The sequence below is a fragment of the Carassius carassius genome, chromosome 2 (genome assembly GCF_963082965.1).
Source record: "Carassius carassius chromosome 2, fCarCar2.1, whole genome shotgun sequence".
NCBI classification, from domain to species: Eukaryota; Metazoa; Chordata; class Actinopteri; order Cypriniformes; family Cyprinidae; genus Carassius; species Carassius carassius.
Genome location: NC_081756.1, coordinates 49,503,969 through 49,529,096, shown reverse-complemented (window position 1 = coordinate 49,529,096; position 25,128 = coordinate 49,503,969). Strand labels below are relative to the sequence as shown.

Here is a 25,128-nt window from a genome sequence, read left to right as displayed (position 1 = left end):
ACTGATTCATCATCATTTATTCAATCATTTATTCAATTGTTCCAAACCTGTATGCTTTTCTTTCTTCCATGAAACAACAACAATAAATAAATACATGAACATAGATATTTAGTAGAATTTTCATGCTGCTCTTTTCCATATAATAAAAGCATGCAGTCACCAGCTCTAAAAAGGCCAAAATAACTTGCAACATTTACTAATACACTATTAAATCAAAAGTTGCATTTGTTATTAGTATTTAATGGACCTGAGCTGACATGAACTAGACGAGCTATGAACAGCTGTATTTTTATTAACTAACATTCACAAAGATGAATAAATGCTTTAACAAATCTTGCTCAGTTTTAGATAATTCATTAACTTGTGTTAATGAATGTGACCTTTTTGTAAAGTGTTACCAAGAAGTAATTCAAACAAGTTTTCTGAAACCCAGCTTCCATCATGCCAATAATGTTATTTCTCAGACTTCATTGAGTACGATGATGCAGCTGAAGAGTTTCATCCCTTCATCAAGTTCTTTACCACATTTGAGCCAAAGGTAGATTCATTTATTCATTCATTCACAAAGGGACATGTAATACTTGAATCATGAACAAAAAAAAAAAAAGCCTTATAAAGCAAGCAAATATCGAATTAATTTAACTACCACTTATTACTTTTGGAATGTTGTCAAATGATTAATGGTGATTAACTGCATCTAAAATAAGTTTTTGTTTACATAATAAATGTATGTGTACTGCGTATATTATGTATATACGTATAAATGCACACACATGAACGTATATAATTTTATATATTGAATATATATATATATTTATAATATAAATATATATAAATAAATATAAATATAGATGTACATATTTTCAAAATATATACTGTATGTGTATTTATTTATATATACACATGAGGAATATACAGCGAACACACACAAATATCATGCAAACAAAAACTTTGACCATGATTGATGAATGGATGCGATATATATTAATCTCATATATATTAATCTATATTTATACATATTTTATTTTTTTTCAAAACGGGTTAAAGCAGACCATAAATATGTCCACTCAACCCGGTCAAAGGCTTTCTCAGCGTCTAGCGAGAGAATAGCAAGTTGTTCGATAACCGGGTCGGGTGAGTCGATGATGTTCAGAAGGCGTCGCACGTTATCAGAAGCAAAACGTTTCTTAAGAAATCCTGTCTGTCGTGGGCAATTACGAAGCTGGTGACTGATCCCAGACGATGGGCTAGAACCTTAGCATATAACTTGACACCCGTACCAATTAGTGAAATCGGCCTGTAGCTAGAGCAGCATAAGAGTTCTTTCCCCTTTTTCAGTAGCAGAGAAATAAGAGCGGTGTTCTGATCTCTATGGTAGCAACCCGAATCAATAGCAAAATTTATGTAGTCAAGGAGAAGTGGTCAAATCAAATCCCATATCGCCAGATACAGCTCCGAGGGTAAACCATCTAGACCAGGGGCCCTACCCTTATTCATAACCTCCTTCAATTCTTTTAATTCTATTGGAGAATCAAGAAAAGCACATTGCGGCTCACTTAATTGAGGTAGAGCTAAATTTAACAAAATGTCAGTGACAGGTTGTTCATTCACTCCCACCTCAGATCTGTATAGATGCTCATAAAATTCCTTAAATATCCTATTTACATCACCCGGATCTGTGAGAAGAACATCTGCATTGTCCTTAATGGCAGTTATTGAGGCCAAGGCCTCATTGCGTTTCAACCTTAATGCCATTAGTTTGCTTGGCCACTCTCCATTAAAATAGTAGTTCTGTTTGGTACGGTGCATCAAAAATTCTACCCTTTTTAGTAAGATCGCCTTGTAGTCGGTTTTTAAATTCCCCAGGATTCTGCTTTTCTGTTCCGTAAACGTTTTTTTAAGATCCTTCTCTACACATTTAATCTGAGCCTCCAAACAGGTTAATTGTTTTACTCTGGATTTATTTACATAAGAGGCAAAAGAAATACAGTTTCCTCTCAAAAAACACTTGGTTGTTTCCCTTAGGATTTGTGGATTAGTAGCTGAGCTCGAATTTTCTTTGAGAAACAGAGATAGTTTAGAACTAACTGTTTTACAAAATCTTCATTTTGCAAAAGAGTTGTATTCATACGCCACCTTTTGGAGCTTAGAGGAATAATCGGAGGAGACAGATTACAAATCACAGCAGAGTGATCTGAAATCAGTATGGGTAAAATATATCAATATGGTTAACACCTTGAATAAGAGATTTGGAAATCAGAATGTAATCTAACCTCGAAAATGATTTGTGCCGTGCTAAATAAAAAGTATAATCTCTACAGCTCTCATTCTTCACTCAGATATCACATAAGTCGTTATCAGCAATGAGTTCGTTTAACGACTGCGAAGCCTGATCGCCATGAACAGAGACAAGGGATCTATCGATTAAGGGGTTACAAACTGCATTAGCATCTATTCCTACGACCAAATTGTAGTCGACAAAATTAAGGAGGGATTTGGTAAGAGATGGAAGAAAAAAAAATCATAATTATTAGGGGAATTTACTGAGAAGAGAACCATTTTCAAGTTATTCCATGAACCTGACGCATACGTAAACCGCCCGTTTTCATCCCCTCCCGCTGTCTCAATTAGAAACGGGAATTTTCTGTTCTGAAGAATAATAACTCCTCTTGAGGCACTATTATACGACGAGAAAGCTATCACTTTAAAATGTCTATTCGGAAAGCGGGTAACATCAGAAGCCTTGAGATGGGATTCGGACTATAAGTGGCAGCAATTACTCAAACATCAGCATCTCTCACCTGAGTGTCCATCACAGCTGAGATTAAACCTATATCCCTACTCAAAGTGCTATAATACGAAGTAGAGAAGGCCGAATTTACTCATCAGACATCCCTGTGGGCACAGTGCTGTCCATTTCCATAGTGACGTTCAGAGATGCGATGAACCGCTCCAGGTCTCCGGGGGTTTTGAAAAGCAAATGCTCCTGACCATTACGTACTTTGACCGATGCAGGGTAAAGCAGGAATGACCCGATGCCTAATAGTTGGAGGCGTTTCCTCCCTTTGGCCATAGCTTTCCTTTTTTTGGACGTTCCCTGGCTGAAGTCAGAAAAGAACCGTAAATTACCCCCTTCATAACTCAGAGGTGATGCGCTTCTGGCTCCTTGTAAAATCGCCTGTCGATCATTGTAACGAAGGAGTTTGAAAACCAGAATGCACACTCTATTCCTGGAGGAATCCTCGTTCGCATAGATATGGTGCGCACATTCAATCTCGATCGTCTTCCCTTGCAGAGCAGGAATCCACTTGGGAATATGGGTCTGCAAGAACTGAATTGCGTTCCTTCCTTCAGCTCCTTCCTGTAGGCCCACCAACCTTAGGTTGTTTTGTCTGGATTTATCTTCATAAAGAAATAGTTTCTCCTGAAGCTCCTCTAGGCAAGACTTGTTAGCAATCGAGTCCCTTTTAACATCCCGCACCATAGCCTGGATGTCGTCACATCTATTGCCGAACGATTTAACATCCTTTTCCAGCGAGTCCAATCGTGCTGTAATCGTCGAGATTTCATCACGAACGATCGTCGACATGCTTCGTTTTATGGCGCTCAGTTGCTTATCGAGCATTTCAGCAATGGCGTTGTGAAGGTGCTTGTCGTCTTTATGCTTTTTCTTTATGCCGAGGAGTGGATTAAATCTCGTTTAGATGCCATCTATAGTGCCACTAAAACAAGGAATTTACTTAAGATTCGGCCAAAAACTTAGGTCAAAAAAGACAACTGAGTTAGAGCGTCAATATTAAGCAGCCATCACTGTCCGCTGCGCCGGCCACCTTGCTTATTTATACATATTTTTTAATATATATATTTATATTATATTATGTCCAACAATTCAAACAAAGGAATTAATCTTAAACAAGATTTTTTTTTCTTCTTAAATATACACATGTATATTTGGGTATTTATATATACATAATAAAAAAAACAGTACACACACATACAGTATATAATATGAACTAAAACTTTATTTTGGATGTGATTAATCATTTTATAAGTAGAAAAGGCATAGCTGTGATAAGCTCTTATCTTGAATCAATGTTTTAGTGTATGATTTGAAATTACTAGAAGCCTTTAATGATCTCTCTATTCATTGTGTCTGGTCTTGCTTATGTCTGAATGTTTCCATATCGCTAATAAATTAAACATGAATATGAATTAAGTGAATTTTTATGAGCCCTTCATGATCAAACCCGTCACCATCCCTGGAAAACCCTACACGGAGGACGGCATCGTCAGCTTCATCGAGGAGCATGACAGGTGAACTCTGATCAGTGCTCGACCAACAGCTGGAGAGAGAGAGAGAGAGAGAGAGAGAGAGAGAGAGAGAGACTTTTAAAAACTTTCTTTACAATTCACCAATTAAACAATATCTCTCCAAGCTTATCTCTCATCACAAGAGCATTTTCACACTCCACCTCACATAAAAAAGCATGTTTTTGTTGTTGTTAATAATCAATATGCATTTTCCACAATAGCCCAACCCTCTACAAGAGATTTGAACATTCCAAGCAAATCATCATCTCTCCCTTCATTCCTACATCCATGGGATTTTAAAATAACCAACTTCACTGTCCCATTAGAAAATTACCAAGTGTACACTGTGCTTTCCATTCTTTCTTATACTTTAATCTTAAACAATCACAACAAAAAAGAAAAAAAGTATCAATAATATTGCAAAAAGGGCATGCAGATAAAATCATCCTATTAAATTTTGACACAAAACTATTTGTTGCCACAGCACAATGGAGTACTCTCCACTGAAGTTCCCCAGACCTCTTAGGAATAGGGGGCTTATACAAACACCTTCATGCTGGAGTTATTTCTGAAGAAATTGAAAGATATTCTCTCCATTTAGTGTCAACGCATCTTTTCAATTGAGTAGAAATCAGGGATTTCACACACAATACAATGTATTTTTTATTAGTATTGTGAAACAAAACATCTTCAAATCCTTTCTATAAAGTATTATTTAGATCTTCATCCAAAGCTAAAATTATGTTAACTCTAAGATCTGGAAAAATCAAAGAGGCTTTTAATACCGATATATAAAATTTAGAAGGAGAACCCCCTTACTTTTGAAACAAATTATTTTTCAATTAAGAACAATTGCTTAGCTAATCCGATTCACCCAATACTTTGTAAAACAGACAAACCTAATGCAATCCAGGGTATCTTATCTGAACAATACAATAGCCTTTGCAATGTCTGAAACCTCATTGTCTTAACTCTTGCCTCCAGACCTTGACCTCCTTCTATAACTGGGAGATATAAAACTCCAAGAGGAAGCCAATGATAACAATCCCAAGATAAATAAACGAAGGATTTTTGAGTAACAATCAATAACTCTTCAGGGGGATTCAACACTGTAAATCTGTGCCACAACATTGAGGCTGCCAAATTATTAATGATTAAACATCTCCCTCTAAATGATAATTTTGGGAGGATCCATCTCCTCTTCTGTAGTTTCCCTACAATCTTGTCAACTAACCCTTCCCAATTATTTTTCATATAAGTATCAGAACCTAAATACACCCCAATAACTTTAAAACCATTTTTAATCCACTCACATTGTTGTGGAAGTTGGGGAGGATCCAAATTCAAAACGGTTGTACACTTATCCCAATTAATTCTAGCAGATGTGGATTTTTGAAAAGTTTTCTTAAGGCGACTACTACAAAAATGGCGTCAGGTGCTTGCGGAGCACTGGCTGCAATTTTAGTTTTTATGTTGTCTCTTAATGTTGTAGGTTTTAGATTTGAACAGATCTACAAGCATAATGGAAATAACGCATATATACGGGAGCCCGTTTATAAAGTCTGTGGATTCTCTGTGAACGCAGATAACAAATTTTTTGGATATGGCAGTTCTGCTTTGATCACCACGCAGACCCATTTTGCTGTCAGGAACAGAGCTCATGGAAGGCAGCAGGCTGACGCTTTTGGCACAATATTATCTATCTGTCTGCTGCTCGCCGGAGATATTCACCAGTGTCCGGGGCCAAACGGCTTGCAAATGAAACACCGGCCAAAGACGAGTTGCAACAGTGACTGTCCTAACTGCGGTAAGGCTGTGAGGATTAACGCTAAAGCGGTCGCTTGTGACTTTTGCGATGCTTTTGTTCACATAAAGTGTGGAAATATTGCACCTAAAATCTATGATCTGGCCGTAAGGAGTAATTCTGACATTCCGTTAGCATGTAACAGGTGTTGCATGAATGAAATGTGTCACGTGAACGTCATTGATTGCTTGGAGGAGTTGGATATGCAGTGTTCTGATGATATTTTGGTTGATGCAAGGAATGACTGTGAGGCTGTCTTTAATCGGAAAGGGCTTCACTTTATTCATGTTAATGCAAGGAGCTTGCTGTCTAAACTTGAGGAGATCAGTCAACTTGCAAGAACCTCTAAGGCTGCTGTGATTGCCGTGTCAGAAACCTGGCTTGATGGATCAATACAGGATGTTGAAGTCGAGCTTGCGGATTACTCCATTTACAGGCACGATCGGAACAGAAATGGAGGAGGAGTGTGCCTATTTATAAGGAATGATTTGTCATATAACCCGCGGGCTGATCTACAGGTGGAAGGTTTGGAGACTGCATGGATTGAGCTATTGCTTCCTAAAACTAAACCCATTATCATTTGTGTTTGTTATAGACCCCCTAAGCAAACAGATTTTTATGAACTTCTTGAAATGGTCTGCTATAAGAGTAATGTATGTATGGAGAACGAATGTATTCTTATGGGGGATTTTAACACAAATGTATTGCAGCCTAGTAAGAGCAGCCTGAAAGAATCTCTTTTAACTTTTTGCAAGGTGTCGGGCCTAAAACAGTTAATCGCTGAACCTACTAGAGTGTCTGCTAACAGTCAGTCCCTATTAGACTTAATATTAGTTTCAGAACATAAAAATATTTCTCAATCAGGCATCCTTGATATTGCTTTGAGTGATCATAGTGTCACCTATTGTACTCGTAAAATATCTAAATCACTATTGAAGACTGGCAGCCATAGTTCAATTAGATATAGATGTACAAAACATTATACAGCTGAGGAATTTAAAGAAATGCTTTCTAGAAGGAATTGGTCAGATGTTTTCGGAAGCAATGATGTTGATGGGGCCTGGTCTTTGTTTAAACAGCACTTTTTAGAAACTCTTGATAATGTTGCACCAATGAAGGAAACCAGAATTAAACAGAGAAGTGCAATTTGGATGACTTCTGACATTCTGGATCTTATTAGACAACGGGATAAATGGTTCAGAAAGTTTAAGAGGTCAACTTTGTCTTGTGACTATGATAAATATATATATTTTCGTAATCAGGCTAGTTACAAGGTACAGAAAACAAAGTCTGAATTTTATGCTGATGCTATTACGTCAAATTTACATCAGCCTAAAAAGCTGTGGAAAGTTTTTACTGATATGGCTGTTAAAGGAAAATCAAAATCTAAGTCTGGCAATATTGGGTTAGTTATTGAGGATAAAATGATTTCTGACAAACAGCAGGTTGCTTGCGTTTTTAATACTTTTTTTACAACTGTTGCTGCCAGTCTGGTCGATAAGCTGCCGAAGGTGTCAGGTAGATATGGCCCATCATTTGTAAACTCCTTTTATAAAACCAAACATGTCACTTCTGATGTTTTTGAAATTGATCCTGTCTCAGAGGAAAGGGTGAGATTGTGTCTATCCACTTTGTCAATTAACAAAGCTACTGGACAGGACCTTATTCCGTCCAGATTTTTGCGCGATAGTGCCAATGTAATTTCTAGGGTGCTCACCCATATAATAAATTTGTCTTTAAGTCAGGGTATTTTTCCATGTGATATGAAAAGGGCCCGGGTAGTCCCCCTTTTTAAGAAAAATAGTAGATTAGATGTTGGTAATTATAGGCCTGTATCAATTCTGACAGCAATATCAAAGGTGTTTGAGCGTCTTGTGTATGAGCAGGTGGAAGAGTACCTTGTTAAACATAATCTGCTATATGAACTGCAGTCTGGATTTAGAGCAGCATATTCGACTGAAACCTGTCTTATTCATTTATGTGATTATATTCGACAAAACTTTGATGAAGGAAAGTATGTGGGTATGATCCTTCTTGATTTACAAAAAGCCTTTGATACTGTAAATCATGCAATTTTATTATCAAAGCTGCAAAGTATAGGCTTCAGAAATTCTGCGGTGAAATGGTTCACCTCTTACCTCACTGGAAGAACTCAATTTTGTGATGTTGCGGGGGCCATATCAGATTCTCGAGATATTACTTGTGGGGTGCCTCAAGGTTCAATCCTTGGCCCCCTTTTATTTTTAGTTTATATTAATGATATGCCAGCTGCTGTGAAATGTAAGCTGCTTTTATATGCTGATGATTCTGCATTGTTGGTCTCTGGGGATGACATCAGCGAGATTGAGAAGACTCTGGGTAACGAATTAAATAGTGTCAGAAAGTGGCTTATAGACAACAGGCTTTCAATACATCTGGGAAAAACTGAGTCCATTTTATTTGGAACAAAAAAAAAGTTGTCTAAAATAAAATTGCTTAAGATCAAATGTAATGGCACTGAAATAGTGTCTCAGAAAAGTGTTACATACTTGGGGTTAACATTAGACCAGTCATTAACCTGTTCATCTATTGCTGACAAAATACTATCCAAGTGTGCAGGTAAATTGAAATTTTTGTATCGCAGAACAAGGCTTTTAGATTTTTCTATCAAGAAATTATTGGTTGTATCGTTGATTCAATGTCATTTCGATTATGCATGCTCAGCTTGGTACTGTGGATTATCAGTTAAACTTAAAAACAGACTGCAAGTGATGCAAAATAATGTTATCCGCTACCTGTTAAATGCACCCCCTAGGACTCATATTGGCAGAGATGCTTTTAAAAGAGTAGGTCTGTTGCCAGTACAGGTTAGAGTGGAGCAGTTAAAGCTGAATCATATGTATAATGTTATAAATGGTTCTGCTCCCAAATATTTACTGTCCAATATAAAAATGGTTCATACACAGCATTACCATAATACTAGGGCCAGTATCCGTTCTTGTAAAGTGCCCAGAGTCAACAATGCAGCTGGAAGTTCTTTTTTTTATACAGGTATCATGTTGTGGAATAATTTGCCAATTTCCCTCAAAATGGTAAATACCAGAGGGACTTTTAGATACCAGGTTAAGGCCCTTTTATGGAATAGAGTAGCTGATCTTTTTAACTAGCACTGAGTGATTTATGATTGCCTGTTTTTAGGATGTTGTTGAAATCCGGATGATTTGTGTAAATGTTTTTGTCTTTGACTTATAATAGGTCTTTGTTTGTGTGAATTGTTTTACCACCAAGGACCATGTTGGAAATAAGTGTTTACACTTTTACATGTTATCCTTTGGATTATGTATGTCTTTCAATCCATAAATAAATAAATCAAAAAAAATTTCAAACTAGAAGTCAAAGCAGCCATATCATCAATGTTCCTTATAAAGACAGTGATATCATTGGCATAAGCTGTGAGTTTTACAGGTGGGAGTTCTGGAAAAACAGCAATACAAAATCCATATAGTCGTTTCGTCAAATATGACAACAAAGGCTCAATGGAAACTGAATATAAAAGTCCAGAAAGGGGGCAGCCTTGTCGTATGCCTCGTGTTACTGCAAAAGTTCTAGTTAAACAACCATTAATTAGTTATATTATATTATTAGTTATAGCTTAGGGGTAAAACACCTTGGTTAAAGGACTCCAAAAAAACATCATACAGATCATATCCAATCACATTCCAAAAGCTTTTAAAAAACTCAGCAGAGAGGCCATCCACACCCGGAGATTTGCCACTGTTCAGCCCTTGTACAGCACTTGAAAACTCAAGTCAAGAATCACTCAAATTCCATATTTTCTTCTTTAGACAACTGTGGAAGATTTACATTTAATCATTTAGGAGACGCTTTTATCCAAAGTTTTATCCAGTTAGTCTAGTAAAGAACGCATTTCTATTTTTTTTATTTTTTTTAAACGAAAAGACAAGAAAAGGAAAAGAAAACTTCTTTGGGAAGAAAACTTCTTTGGGATGGCACCACAAGGCGTCGTTCACTTGCAGAGTGCAAACTTCTGGAGGGCACATAAGATTGAACTAGTGAGTTTAGGTATGTTGGTGACGTGCCAGTGGTTGTCTTGTAGACAAGCATCAGCATCACTGGCTACTGGTAGCCAGTGTAACCTGATGAAGAGAGGAGTTACGTCAGCTATTTTTGGCTCATTGAAGACAACCCTCGCTGCTGCATTCTGGATCAATTGCAAAGGCTTGATAGTACATGCCGGAAGTGCCAGGAGAGCATTACAATAGTCCAGTCTGGAGAGAACAAGAGCTTGGACAAGAAGTTGGGTGGCTTGCTCTGACAGGAAGGGTCTAATCTTCCTAATGTTGTATAAGGCAAATCTGCAGGACCGGGTCTTTGTAGCAATGTGGTCTGTGAAGGTTAACCAATGATCCATCACAACTCCTAGGTTTCTGGCTGTCCTGGAAGGAGTTATGGTTGACAAACACAGCTGTATAGAGAAGTTGTGATGAAACGATGGGTTAACTGGAATCACCAGGAGTTCTGTCTTCATAAGGTTGAGCTGAAGGTGATGGTCATTCATCCAGCTAGAAATGTCACTCAGACAGGCTGAAATGCGAGCAGCTACCGTCGGGTCATCTGGTTGGAATGAGAAGTAGAGTTGGGTGTCTTGCCAGTCGCAGGGCTTCAGTATCCGAGAGCAGGGCAGTCTCAGTTGAGTGGCCACTTTTGAAGCCAGATTGGTTGCTGTCCAGGAGGTTGTTCTGTACAAGGAACATAGAAAGCTGGTTAAACACAGCTCGCTCAAGTGTCTTTGCAATGAATGGCAGAAGGGATACTGGTCTGTAGTTTTCTAGAAGCGCTGGATTTAGAGATGGTTTCTTAAGCAGTGGGCTTACCCAAGCCTGCTTAAATGCTGAGGGAAATGTTCCAGAGTAAAGAGAGGAGTTGATCATGTGAGTAAGTGAAGGTATGACTGAAGAAGAGATCGCTTGAAGGAGGTGAGTGGAGATCGGATCAAGTGGACAAGTAGTAGGATGATTGGACAGGATAAGTTTGGAAACATCCATCTCTGAGAGTGGAGAGAAGGAGGAGAAAGAGTGTGCATTGGTCATTGTGAAGTTATCCTCAGTCTGCTGTCTTGGAAGGTCTTGTCAGAAGAAACAGCCGATCAACAGATAAGGACAGCAGTTTGTAAGTGTTTTGCCTTGATTTCTCATTAGACTACTGTGTGATCGTCATTGCTAGGAAAGTTTGGTTTCCATTGTGAAAAAGGCCCAGCAGAGGTTGTACTTCCTTCACCAGCTGCAGAAGTTTAACCTGCCACAGGAGCTGCTGAAACAGATCTACTCCACCATCATTGAATCCATCCTCTGCACTTCAGTAACTGTCTGGTTCAGCTCAGCTTCTAAATCTGACCTCAGAAGACTATAGAGGGAAGTCCTAACTGCTGAGCGAATCATTGGTACAACCCTCCCTTGTATTCAAGAACTGTCCTTATCCACAGTGAGCAAAAGGGCTGGCAAAATCACTCTGGACCCCTCACATCCAGCACACTCCCTCTTTGAACTGTTGCCATCTGGTCGACGCTACAGAGCTCTGAGCACCAGAATGACCAGACACAGGAACAGTTTCTTCCCTCAGGCAATCCATCTAATGACCACTTGATAATAACTGTGGAACACACTACACTATTTATATTTATATACACATACGCTTATTTATCTAACACACATACTTAGTGTAAACTTAAATTTTGCACATAATATACCTGTACACACATAACTGTTTTTTGTAATATACCTCCAATAAAATTGTAAATTTGTATATTGTAATTCCTTACCTACTTATTTGTATTTTTTATTATTTTATTGTGTGTTTTTTGTTCTGTCGCTGTCATTCTGTTGCACTGCGGAGCTTCTATCACAAAAACAAATTCCTTGTATGGGTAAACATACCCGGCAATAAACCTCATTCTGATTCTGATATAATTTCCATTATGCTTTTTGCATAGCAATTACAGAGGAATCAATAAAAAGCTTTAAATCAGGGAAGTACATTTCTCATTTTTTTTGTAGCATCCAATAAGTCATCGAGCTTTTCCAAACTGTAATATCGAATCTTCTTTAATCTCCCAACAGTACTTTCCTGAGAACTTAATTCATCCAATTCATCAGTGATTAAATCTGAACACTCAGTATCCAAATCACTGTCAACAACCTGTGATGTTGGCTTTTCAACCAACAGATCAGCAATCATTTTGAAACATATTACTGCTTGATGCCTGTACCTCATCCAAGACATCACTCAATTTAGGCCCGTCTTGTTCTGCATACTGTTCTAACCCCTCAACGGTATTTACAGGATCATTCGTTCCACTCTGTCTAGCATCAGGAACTGTCACATCTGTAATCTCAATACTATCACCCTGAAGCAACTGTTCTCCAGTTTCAGTAGACATTGAAATTTCCACATTCAAATCAGCTGCAACACATTCTGTAGTCCGTTTAACTAAATCATTATTCTCCACAACATTTAAATCTTGCACTGGATTAGATTCTAAAGCAATTCTTGAACGTTAAGTCTCTTTAACCACTGGACAGCCTGTTTTAATGTGGCCATGCTTTCCGCAAACAAAGCATTTCATGGTCTCAGTACTGATAAAGATTGTATAGTCCCTACCAAACACTCTCAATTTAACAGACATGTCAAGCGTTTCAAATTTGGGACTTAATATAATCAGAGCCTGATGAATGAAAGACATGACATGCTTCAACTCTGGGGTATTTAGTCCCAGAGGAATCATTTTAATCGTCCCAGCCAAATTTCCATAACTAGCTAAAATAGACTCATGCTAGGGCTGTGAATCTTTGGGTAGGAAGCAATTCGATTCTATTCACGATTCATAGGTTTTCGATTCGATTCAAGAACAATTTTTGCAAATATAGAACGATTCGATTCGATTCACAATTAAATTCAATTCAACTCGATTATAACGATTCGATTTTGCGTTCTTTAAGTGCATTCATAAGATTATTCCAATGCTTCCCCTAAATTCTTTAAATGCTTAGTCAGAGGGCAAATTACACAGCAACTTTTGTCCATTGTTAAATGCTAGTTTAATGGTGCTATGGCATGACATGGCATAAATAAAAATGCATGTAAGCCAAGTTTTTAAAAAAGAGCTTTAAAAGTATTATGTATCAACTAACATTTTGTCACACCAGGGGCGTAGCCATCATTTCTGAAGTGAAAAATGTCAAATAAAATCATTTTATGTATGTAGCCTATGTATTTTCATATTTATTTATTTTTTTTTATGAATTCTCTTCTTTTTTTATTACTTTTAATTTGCTGCAAAAAATCAAATACACTGCTCGACAAATAATACTTTGTAATCGATAATATTTTTTTCCTAATTGCAATTTTATGATTGTTTTATATAGGCTACTACATTTATCTATTATTTTAATTTTCTGCACAGAAAATATACTTTATAGTTTCTGTACTGTAATAAATGATATGTCAATTAGCACTGCATCATTCATAAATTTTATTTATTGTGTTTTTTTGTTTGTTTCATCAGTTCATACTGCTTTTATTCAGTTTAGCTGCAGATATAGCCTGGCATGTCTATGATTATCAGATCTCAATGCTTTCTTTTTTTCAAGAAAACTCACAAAAAGACGTTTCAAAGTTTCACATAGTCATACTGTGTATAATGCTATTCCAAAAAACCAAATGCCAAACTTTGCGGCGGCTTTGCAAGAAACCGATTGGAGTGAATTAAATCAAAGTGAGGACATAGAGAATTGTAGTAATCTGTTTCAGTCTAAAATCAATCAAGTAATGTTAAATTTTACCAAAAGAGGAAGCCATAGTAAGAGAAAAGGAAAGTTGTTACCTTGGTTAAATGATGAGTGTAGGAAATTAATGAAGGAGAGGGATGTGCAACTTAAAAAATCATTAAAATCAGGTCTTACAATAGATAGGCAAAAATTTACATCCTTAAGAAATAAAGTCACTAACTATTTGCAAAAGGCAAAAGCAAAATTCTTCATGGATATTATCACTGATGCAAAAGGGAATGGCAAAAAGATCTGGCAAAATCTCAACAAATTACTTGGTAGACAAAAGAAAGAATCAATTGAAGACTTTGAACTCAAAATTAACAACGCTGTAGTAAATAACCCAAATTCTCTATTGAATGAATTTAACCAATATTTTTCTAAATCGGTTAGGGAGATAACTGAACTGTTTGAGCCACCTGAGAAAATAACTAGACCCATTGATCCTTCCAAGCCTGTGTTCAATTTGTGTGAAATAACAGAGCAGGAGGTAGACAACATCATTGGATCGCTTAAGAGTTCCAAAGCAAAGGATGCTTATGGGTTCGATTCACATTCTCTAAAATTATGTAAAGACTCCTTAATTGCTCCAATAACATATATGATCAATTTATCATTCAAGCAGAGAATTGTTCCATCCTTCTGGAAAATGGCCTTAGTCACCCCAATCTTTAAATCTGGTGATAAATTAAATGTAGCCAACTACCGACCAATCAGTATCCTTCCAGTGGTCTCCAAAGTCGCTGAGAGGTGAGTTGCTAAAATTATAAATGAGCATCTAAATAAAGGCCACTCCCCCTTGCATCCGATGCAATTTGGGTTCTGCACCAATCATTCAACTGAATTTGCCAACAGTTTGTTTGTAGAAAAAGTAAAAAAGCATAAAAAGTAAAAGTATAAAAGCATTTGACACTGTTAATCATGAGATTTTATTATCTAAATTGACATATTTTAACTTTTCCTCAAATGCCATTCAATGGATAAAATCGTATTTGGACTCAAGAAAACAGTGAGTTAACATTAACAGTGTCAAATCGTCTTTCCTAGATGTCCCCGTTGGTGTGCCTCAAGGGTCAATACTCGGTCCCTTATTATTTTCTTTATATATAAATGACCTTCCAAACACTTGCTGTGTTGATGTTGAATTTCAAATGTATGCTGATGACGCAGTCATCTACACAAGTGCAAAAAGTGTTCAAGAGGCTTCTGCCATCCTGACCTCCGCTTTGGTCCCTGTAAATGAATGGCTTTTTAAATCCTGTCTGCTACTCAATACTAAAAAGACAGTTTGTATGATGTTCACTAAACAGTCCCGCGACATTAAACAATCTGGTGTATTTTTAAGAGGAGAAGAATTAGAAATCGTCTCGGAATTCAAATACCTTGGTGTGACCCTTGATTCCACATTAAGTTTTAAAAAACATGTAAAAAGAATATCGAGTACAGTAAAATTAAATCTACGAAATTTTAAACAAATCCGTCAATTTATACCATTTGGGGCTGCTAAGGTGTTTCTACATTCTATGATTTTATCACATATTGAATATTGTTGTACAAGTTGGATATTGACTGGTATGAACACACTCAAATCAATAGAATCACTCTATAAAAATGCCTTAAAAGTCTTTGATAAAAAAACAATTTCCTTCCATATTTGTAATATATTACAAACACATAATATATTAAGTCTAGAGAATTTTAAACATTTTAAATATGCCTGTTTTGTTTATAAAGTGTTAAATGGATTAGCCCCATCTCCCATGTCGGACTTCTTTAAATTAAAGACTCACAGTGGTGCCAGGACACGGGCTTCCACTAGAGGTGACTGTGAGGTGCCTTTCAGAAGAACAGCCTTTGGACAAAATGCTCTGTCTTTGAAGGCTTGTAAGTTATGGAACAGTATCCCCATCACTGTAAGGGAATGTTCCACATTTCCTATATTTAAAATCAAACTCAAAGTGTGGCTTAAAGCAAACCAGTTTTGTGACTTTTATTTTACTTTGCTTGAACTTATTCATTTTTGTCATTTTGTATGTTATAAGTTCTGTATTTCTGTAATTTGCCAATTAAGGGACTACGGATGTAAATTAGCCCTGTGGCTATAATCTGGCATGTTTACGTCTGTTTTTGTTGTTTCAATGCAGATGTTCATTAATGTGCATTGTCCCTATCAAATAAATAAATAAAATGAGAGCGAGATAACTTCTCTTTCAGTGTGTAAACTTCTTTATCTCATGTATACAGAATAAAATGGTATAGTAGCTGTTGTAACTTTTCCTCTCCATCATCGAATGTTTCTGAGAGAAAACGTGCTCGATATCTGTTTCTATAGCAACAAAAGCTACTTTCATGCATCTGATTATCAGATAAACCTTGCGCTCTTGTTAATGATGTGGTTATTTTAAGTGTTTCCCTCATATTTTCGGTTCATCAGCATTGTTAAAACACATTTATCATTCACAGGAACTGTGCATATGATTTAGACACTTGCTGCTCCGTCCATGCAATTAATACGCAGCTTTCAACTGCTCAGGTAATGTCGTCAGTATGCAGAGAGCCATTAACAAACTACAGAAAAGTAAAACTACTTGACTTTAGTATTACGGTCCATGAGTTCTATAGATCGCAGGTGTGCTGCGTCAGAGAGGAACGGAGCGTGAGCGCAATCCTGTGACAGTCACAGGTAAACAGTGGAGCGTGTGAAGGACAGATAAGAGGCACGATTCACAAACACTCTTCAAGGTCTCCATTCATTTTGCGTGTAGTAATTTAATGTGTATATATTTTGAAAGCACTGAATCACTATAGAAATTGCGATTCATTCGACTCTTAGTGTTTTAAATTGATTACTCTCCGAGATCGGCGATTCAAAAATCATGTTTCAAGATCGATGCATATGAATCGCCAGGGTTTGTAATCGATGCATCGAGAAAACGAGTGAATCGTTACACCCCTAACTCATGCGCTTTATCAGAAATAAATGGAGGTACGTTTGATATCATCACTATTTGAAAGATTAGACAAAAGTAAGACTGGATCAAACATGTCTTGAAAAGTCAAACCACACTGCACCAACTGACTAAACATTTCGATTCACTTCAGAAATACAACAATTGCTTTATTCATTCTTGAAGCAGACATTATGTTTTGTGCAACTTTTTCTCAACCAATAGCAACCAAAACATTCTCAATGGAAATTGACTCATCTGCCGGCATGCACTAGCATGTGTGCCTAGCCGACAAATTAGAAAAAAAACATCAGAATTGAAGCCCATCTTTATCAGCTAAGCTGACAAAAATCTTCTCTTCTAACTTACAACAATATTATAAATAAATTAAAAAATAACTCAGAAATCTGCATCTTTGTTTTCACTTATTTCAGATCAACTCTGAGAAAACTGGAGCCTCACAGCATGTATGAGATCTGGGTAAGCCAAAGTCAATCTGTTGTGCATCATGAATCATTCTCAGCAAATATTGTCTTTCTGTTGCAGTGACACTGAAGGTTTGACCTTATACTGGCATTATACTTATATTGGCATATATATATATATAACATTAAGGGCATTTTTTAATTAAATTATTATTATTATTATTATTATTATTATTATTATTATTATTTTTACAAAACTATGTGTATTTTCTCACCATTATTAACTAGTGTTGTCAAAGGGGTAATGTTATCTCAACTACGTTTGTGATTTTGACCTTTTCAGTCTTTAGGAAGTACACTGAAACAGTGACTGCGTTTACATGCAGCCAATAACCCGTTCAAAACCGGGATATTAGCAATAACCCGGTCGCGCACGGCCATGTAAACACCGGCAAAAACCCGGATATCCTCATATCCCGGTTTTTAAAAACCGGGATATTATACCTGGGGTACCCCTTTTCTAACCCGAATATTTGGTCTTGTAAACGCGTTTCGGCATATCCCCATCAAAATGTGTGTTTTGCGCATGTTCTATTCGCAAGGAATCTTGGTCTTTTGAGTAGAGACGGCGCATAAAAAAAACCCTGCGTGCAGTATAGAGGCACAGTAGTGTCAAGTGCTGCTGGTGGATCAGTACCAGCGCCAAAGCGCAAACAAAGACTATCGCTATCTGCCCCAAACTATTCATTATCCGCCTGCTGCTGCTGTTGTTGTTGTTGTCTTTGGATACAGGAAGAAGAATCGGAAATGACGCATATTGCGTCTTGTTGTCCGTACGTCCAGACGCTAACTGTGCGTCGCCGTTTACATCGGGATTGGTAACTCTCTCTGCTCACTCATGTAAACGGGTTATCGCGAATGTTTCAGAAACCAGATTAGTGACCTTAACCCGACCATAATCCGAATTTTAACAGCATGTAAACGTAGTCAGTAATATCAATCTCAACAAATTAGAATATGATGGCCAATCAGCTAATCAACTCAAAACACCTGCAAATGTTTCCTGATCCTTCAAAATGGTCTCTGACAATCATTGACAACCTTCAAAAGGAGCTTAAATCACAAACATTTATTGCCAATAAGCTGACTGTTCCACTCAACAGAAAGTTGCTTGAAGTCCAGTGTTAAGTTCCACAGTCTTTGATGATTTTGGGTGCAATGTCATCTGGTGGTGTTGATCCATTGTGTTTTTTGAAATCCAAAGTCACTTCACCCATTGTCCATGGAGCATTTCATTGTCCAGTAGGATTTGGCACCTACCCACAGTGCCAAAAGCACCAAAAGTTGGTTAAATGACCATGGTGTTGAGAGAATCTATGGGTTATTGTCAAGAGGAAAATGAGAAACAATTTTGTGTTTCCACTAAAATTACCCAGAACAGCTGTACCAGGAACTTTTTTTCCCCCAGACCTGTTGCATTCTGCATTTCAACCGCGGTCTAAAGTACCGGGATGATAAGGCAAATAGTCTGTTTTAGTAGATCTGCACGTGTCAGATGACCGAAGGCCATGCCACAAACTGATCACCTCCATGCCACGACGAATTGAGGCAGTAATTACAGCAAAAGTAGCCCCTACCAAGTATTGAGTACATGTACCGTATATTACCATACATTCCAGAATGCCAACAATTCACTTTAATTCACTCTTTATTATTATTATTATTATTATTATTATTGGTTTTATGAAGTATTCTAATTTGTTGAGATAGCGATTTGGTGGGTTTTTGTCAAATGTGAGCCAAAATCATCACAATTAAAAGAACCAAAGAATTAGATTACTTCAGTCTGTGTGCAATGAATTTATTTAATAATGAGTTTCACAATTTGAGTAACATCTGTGTAATTATGATGACTGTTACTAGCTCTGTGATTGGTGTCTGTTTTAGGAAGATGATATTAACAGACAGCACATCGTGGCCTTCGCTGAGGAGTCTGACCCTGGTAAACACTGATCTGAGTTTGAGAGTCTCGGAGGGGTTTCATGTAGCGATTTTTCCCGTGACTCCAAGTGACTGAATGTTGACTTTTATCAGACGGTTATGAGTTCCTGGAGATCCTGAAGGAAGTGGCTGCAGAAAACACAGAAGAACCAGACTTAAGCATCATCTGGATCGATCCTGATGACTTCCCACTGGTATGACAAACCACGGTAATACTGTATCCATGAAACCCAGCTTTGATTACTCCAAGAACATGATTTTGAATGATGTACCTCTAACAGTGTTTCCTTAAATAAGATGACTTTTTTCTTCCTGTAAAATCTAAACAGAGCAAGATTGTCAATGCCAATTTTCATATATGCTATCATTTATACAGTGGATACATATTTTCATAATTTCTCAAATTAATTAAATGACATACAACGCAATGTATGCTCAGCAGGTGCTTCAACATTAGGATCATGTCTGTTTGACTCTGCTGCCCTCTACAGGAGATAATTGACAACTGAATGAGTTTAATGAGTGTTTACGGAGTATCAGCTCTGAAAACATCCAAGGAAATTGGATTATGACAATCGAAAAAGACCTTTATCTTAATTGAATTTATTGAATTTTTTTTTGGAGCAGCATCATTTCTTAAAATAAATTAATTTAAAAAAATCATATTAAAAATATGTTGCTGTAATAAACTTTCAAATAGCTTTTTGCTTATATGGAATATTTCCACTTTTTTTGTCAACTCTTTATTGTTAAGAAGAGTGGATGCTCATTTACAAATGCCACATCCCACAATGAAATACTGTACCAGACAACACTTACACTATGTGAAGCGAGGTTTGACCTTTGACCTCTCTGTTCTTCACGGTCCTGACAGGTGTAGCACTTTCCAAAACATCTGCTATTTAAGATGCATGTGTATATTTGTCTGATCCTTGAAGCGATCGGGCAGTAGCGCAGCATTGATTCTGTGCTTATTTGATCTAATATTTGATGTTTTATAAAATTGTTGTAGATTTAAGTAGCAAAACTAGGGAAGTCATGGCCTAGTGGTTAGAAAGTTTGACGCCTAGAGTTGTGGGTTTGAGTCTCAGGCCGGCAAAACCATGACTTAGGTGTCCTTGAGCAAGGCACTGAACCCCCAACTGCTCCCCGGGCGCCGCAGCATAAATGATGCTCACTGCTCCGGGTGTGTGTTCACTGTGTGTGTGTGTGTGTGTGTGTGTGTGTGTGTTCACTGCTCCGGGTGTGTGTTCACAGTGTGTGTGTGTGTGTGTGTGTGTGTGTGTGTGTGTGTGTTCACTGCTCCGGGTGTGTGTTCACAGTGTGTGTGTGTGTGTGTGTGTGTGTGTGTGTTCACTGCTCTGTGTGTGTGCACTTCGGATGGGTTAAATGGGTCACCACACTTGGCTAAATGTCACGTCACTTAAATGAGCATCGCTAAAATTAATGCATATATTTTGAGACAAAGGTCTTCTACTGTATATGATTTTCAGATTTGCTTAAGATAATTAAAGCTAAAGCTAATAAAGAGAATGATAACAATTTATTGTCATAACCTGTTCCCTAAACCAGTGCTGTACGAACATAAATTCAGGCTGGGAAATGTATAGACCATCCTATACACTAGGGGTGTCCAAATATGGTCCTGGAGGGCCGGTGTCCTGTAGACTTTAGCTCCAACTTGCCTCAACACACTTGCCTGGAAGTTTCTAGTATGCCTAGTGAGGATCGTGATTATTTAATTTGGGTTGAAGCTAAGCTTTTAGTTAAATTTAAAGTATTACATTAGGATAATGTGTTATTGTTGTTATTTATATTTAAATCAATTTAATACCCAAGATTAACAAACCTAAATTGCATTCAAATATTTTACAATAAATTTGCTTAAGTGCCTAAAAGTCAAAATTAGTGCAACATGTTTCTAAAAAAATAATACTGAACACATTATTGCATTATTATGTCTCATATTTTTGTGGTGTTGTCAGCTGTAGCTCCCTCCTTTACTATAAATCAATGTGAACTTATGTCTGCTAAATTTATTCATGCAATGTTACAATAGATGATGTCTTTTAACATGCAGTATTCTAACTGAGGATAATAATGGGATGTTACTGCAGTTTAATACTTAACTAAATTAATAGACAAAACTACAGTAGCCTATTTACAGATGAAACTGGCCTGCATTTTTCAAATGCAAATATGGTCGTAAGATCCGTCGTTACCAATAGAGTTCAATGGAATGACCATAGTTAGCTAAAGAAGCTATTGAGATGCCAAAAAAGAAAAAGATCTGTAGACGTATGCAGAGGGATCTGTGAATGCCCTGTGATCTGCAAACACAGATTCAACACTTGTATACTGAGCTTTGCAAAGAATGTGTAAGAATGTCTTTTTACAGTGGTTTGATAATAAAAGTTAGACCGTTTTTGTTTGCAAATTGTGAGGAGGGCATTTGTAGATTTCTTAATAGAAAAAAAAAACAGCGAAACAGCTGTGCCAAAATTCTGAAAACAAATGCAACACAATCTACAAACAAATAATGACCCTCATGCACAGACAAATCACTTTGCATTCATTCAAATTCTGGTTCTCAAGTACAAGTCATTTCTATTTCTATTTGTGAATCATGAAGAGTCTGTTTGTGGATATTTTTTAATCTATTTGTTCATCTTGTTTTACATTTGCAGATTTTAAAATTATTTGTAGAATTTTTTTTTTATGTTTACAAATTGTAATATGCATTTTTGCAAAGTCTCTTCATTTTCAATGATTATGGCATTATTTTGTCAAAACAGCGAAACAATAGTGTCAGAATTCTGAAAACAAATGCGACACAATCTATAAACAAAACATGATCTTCACCTCCAACAAGTAACTTTATTTTCATTCAAAAATGGTTTTCAAGTATAAGTCACTGTTTTCTACTGTGAATCAGGATGTGTTTATTTGTGGATTTTTAATCTTTTTGTAGATCATGCTTTATATTTGTGGATTACAAAGAGTTTGTTCGAGGACTTTGTATCTATTTGTAGATCTTGTTTTACATTTGCGGATCATGAGGACTTTGTTTGCAGATTTTGTATCTATTTGTAGATTGTGTTTTGTGTTTACAAGTTGTAATATCTATTTGTGACTTTTAGTCTGCCCATTTTCAATTGTTTTGGCATCAATTTACCCCCATAGTCACTGCATTGCATCTAGTGAGAACATGTGTTTGATAAACCTTGTAACAACTAATTTTATTTTTTATTGACTTTTAGATCATACTAAATGATGCTCACTGGAAGGTCTTAAATAACAGTAAAACAATAACATAAATAAATAAATAAAAATTCCAATAAAAAAAAAAATAATGTCAGTTGTTGTTTCAATGTTGAAAGAATTGTAACTGCTGAATGGTGCAGTGAGATCTGGAAAAATGGTCAACTATAAGCATCTTTATCTCTGTGTCATATTTGTTTGTTTGTTTGTGTGTGTGTGTGTGTTTTGTCAAGATTGCATGTGCAGTTTCACTTCCTTGTAGACGGCAATCACCACTTTCTCACCACAGAAAGCAAAATCTTAAACGTTGCATGTTTTATAATTGCTGAGTTCCACAATTTAAACAACTCAATCTAACACGGCAACATTAAGAACTTAATATTAGAAATAACAACTGATACTTACTGTTTACAAGCCTTTACAGTACATATTACTGTTGTGAATTAAATAATTTCTACTGTAGTCAGTAAATGTTGAGACTCTGCAGAGCTTTTTAATTTTTTCAACAAATTAAAAATTAAAAATGTTATTCTTGGTTTCATCATCGATTTTTTGGTCTAAACAAAAACTAAACTTACATAATTTAAATGGCCATGAAACCCAATTTAAAAGGCATATTTTTATAACATGATTTTTTTTTACTAATTTGGCCTTGATTTTATTTTTTGATTTACTTATCTGACTGATATTATTTTAGTGTCAGTCTTTAATCTGAAACACCACTATTGCAAGGTCTAACAATTATGAAAGTGCAGATAAAAAAGTAGATAATGTAAATAATTAAAAAAATATATTATTCTCCCTTTGTTTTACTGTATTATATATTATATACCCCTATATAGCTGTTGAATCTATTGTCTAATCAGAGGCCTGTTTTTATGCAATAGATTCAACAGCTATATAATACAGTAAAACAAAGGGAGAATAATATATTTTTTTAATTATTTACATTATCTACTTTTTTATCTGCACTTTATCTTGACTTTTCTGGCCCCCTCACTTCTAAAATGAAAAAGAAAGAAACACAAGCCAAAACTTGATATTAGAACTTTTTATGCTTGGCTTGGCTTGTGTTTCTTTCTTTTTCATTTTAGAAGTGAGGGGGCCAGAAAAGTCAAAGTTAATAATAATAATAATAATATTTATTTAGGATATGTATGTTCGTCGAAATGACAAAAACGAAGAAGAAGACATGCATAACATTGTTTGGTTCACCAGTTGTACGTATCATATTTTATGTTCACCTGCGAATACAATTAGCTTTCCTGCTGTTAACAGGACATACAGTAGTGTTTAACTAATCACCTAAAATCGGTTGGTTGTAATAATGGTTACAATTTATGTTTAACTCAGTTCCCGAAAATTATAATCCACATGTAAAACTATGTGCAGCACATTTTGCTGAGGACAGCTTCCTCAATCTCAATCAGTTTTATGCCAGATTTGCAAAAAGATTATTCCTGAAAGATGGAGCAGTTCCCTCTTTGTCTGGAGAAGACGTTGTTTATGGACCACAACCAGTAAGTGTATTTTATTATTTAAGTTGGTGCATTTAACAGTTTCTGTAACTTATTACACAAAGGGCAACGCTGTTTAGCTTTGTGAACTAGATGTTAGGGCTGTGCAAAAAATCTAATGCGATTTTCATGCGCATCTCATCAGTAAAAACAGTCCTGTGATTATAAGTACATCTCCAGCACAAGCTCCTGCACACTTGCTTCTCAAAACTAGTCCAATCGTGTTTCCAGGAGGGCAGCGTGCGCTCAGCTGCTGTCGAATCACAACACAGGAACCGCTGGCCCAATCAGAACTCATCACGTATTTCTGAAGGAGGGACTTTATAGAACAAGGAAGTCATCAGCCCGTTTTTGTGACAGTGAAAACAGCGGTATACAGATAAGTGAATTGTGTGAAAAATACAGTTTTTTTACACGCGAAATATGAACACACGTTATATTGCACACTGTAAACACAATCAAAGCTTCAAAAAGCACGAAAAACGGGACATTTAAAGTGTTTAAGACATTCAAGCATGAGACAGCACATACTATATTTAAATGCGGTACTTACATGCTGTGATAGACCTTTTCTGAAAGAGATTTAAATGCTTTACTCTCATGTTGTGATAGATAATTTCTGTTCTCGCTGGTAGCACCGCACAAACACTCACACAAAGCCACAGCTTGGCACGGACAGCACGTGAGTAAGGGCTACCAAACTGAGCTTTATTTCGTGCCTTCATCAGCAAATGCACACAAAGCCCATCGGAATGACAGTCGTGAGAAGTATCCACGTAAACTAGTATTTTTTCTGACCCGCACTTTACCCCAAATCAGCAGGTTCACGACTTCTTCAACCCCTAAAAGGTCCTACTGCTCGGCCCCATCACCATATATGTTATAAAGCATAAGCAATTGCACTTATTATGGACTTAACAGTGCTTTCAAGGTCATCTTCCTCCATTTAAAAAAAGTGTGTGTTCAAAATGTAAAGAAATGCATATATTACTGCACTGGTCATCGGAGCGAACCAACCCCGTGACGTCACACGCAGTA

General features: G+C 36.6%; 1 pseudogene; it reads left to right on the top strand.

Annotated features, from left to right (window-relative positions):
- Positions 1-19,673, top strand: part of LOC132099238 (calsequestrin-1-like) — a 34,375-nt pseudogene extending 14,702 nt beyond the window's left edge.
- The last annotated feature ends 5,455 nt before the right edge of the window (positions 19,674-25,128 follow it).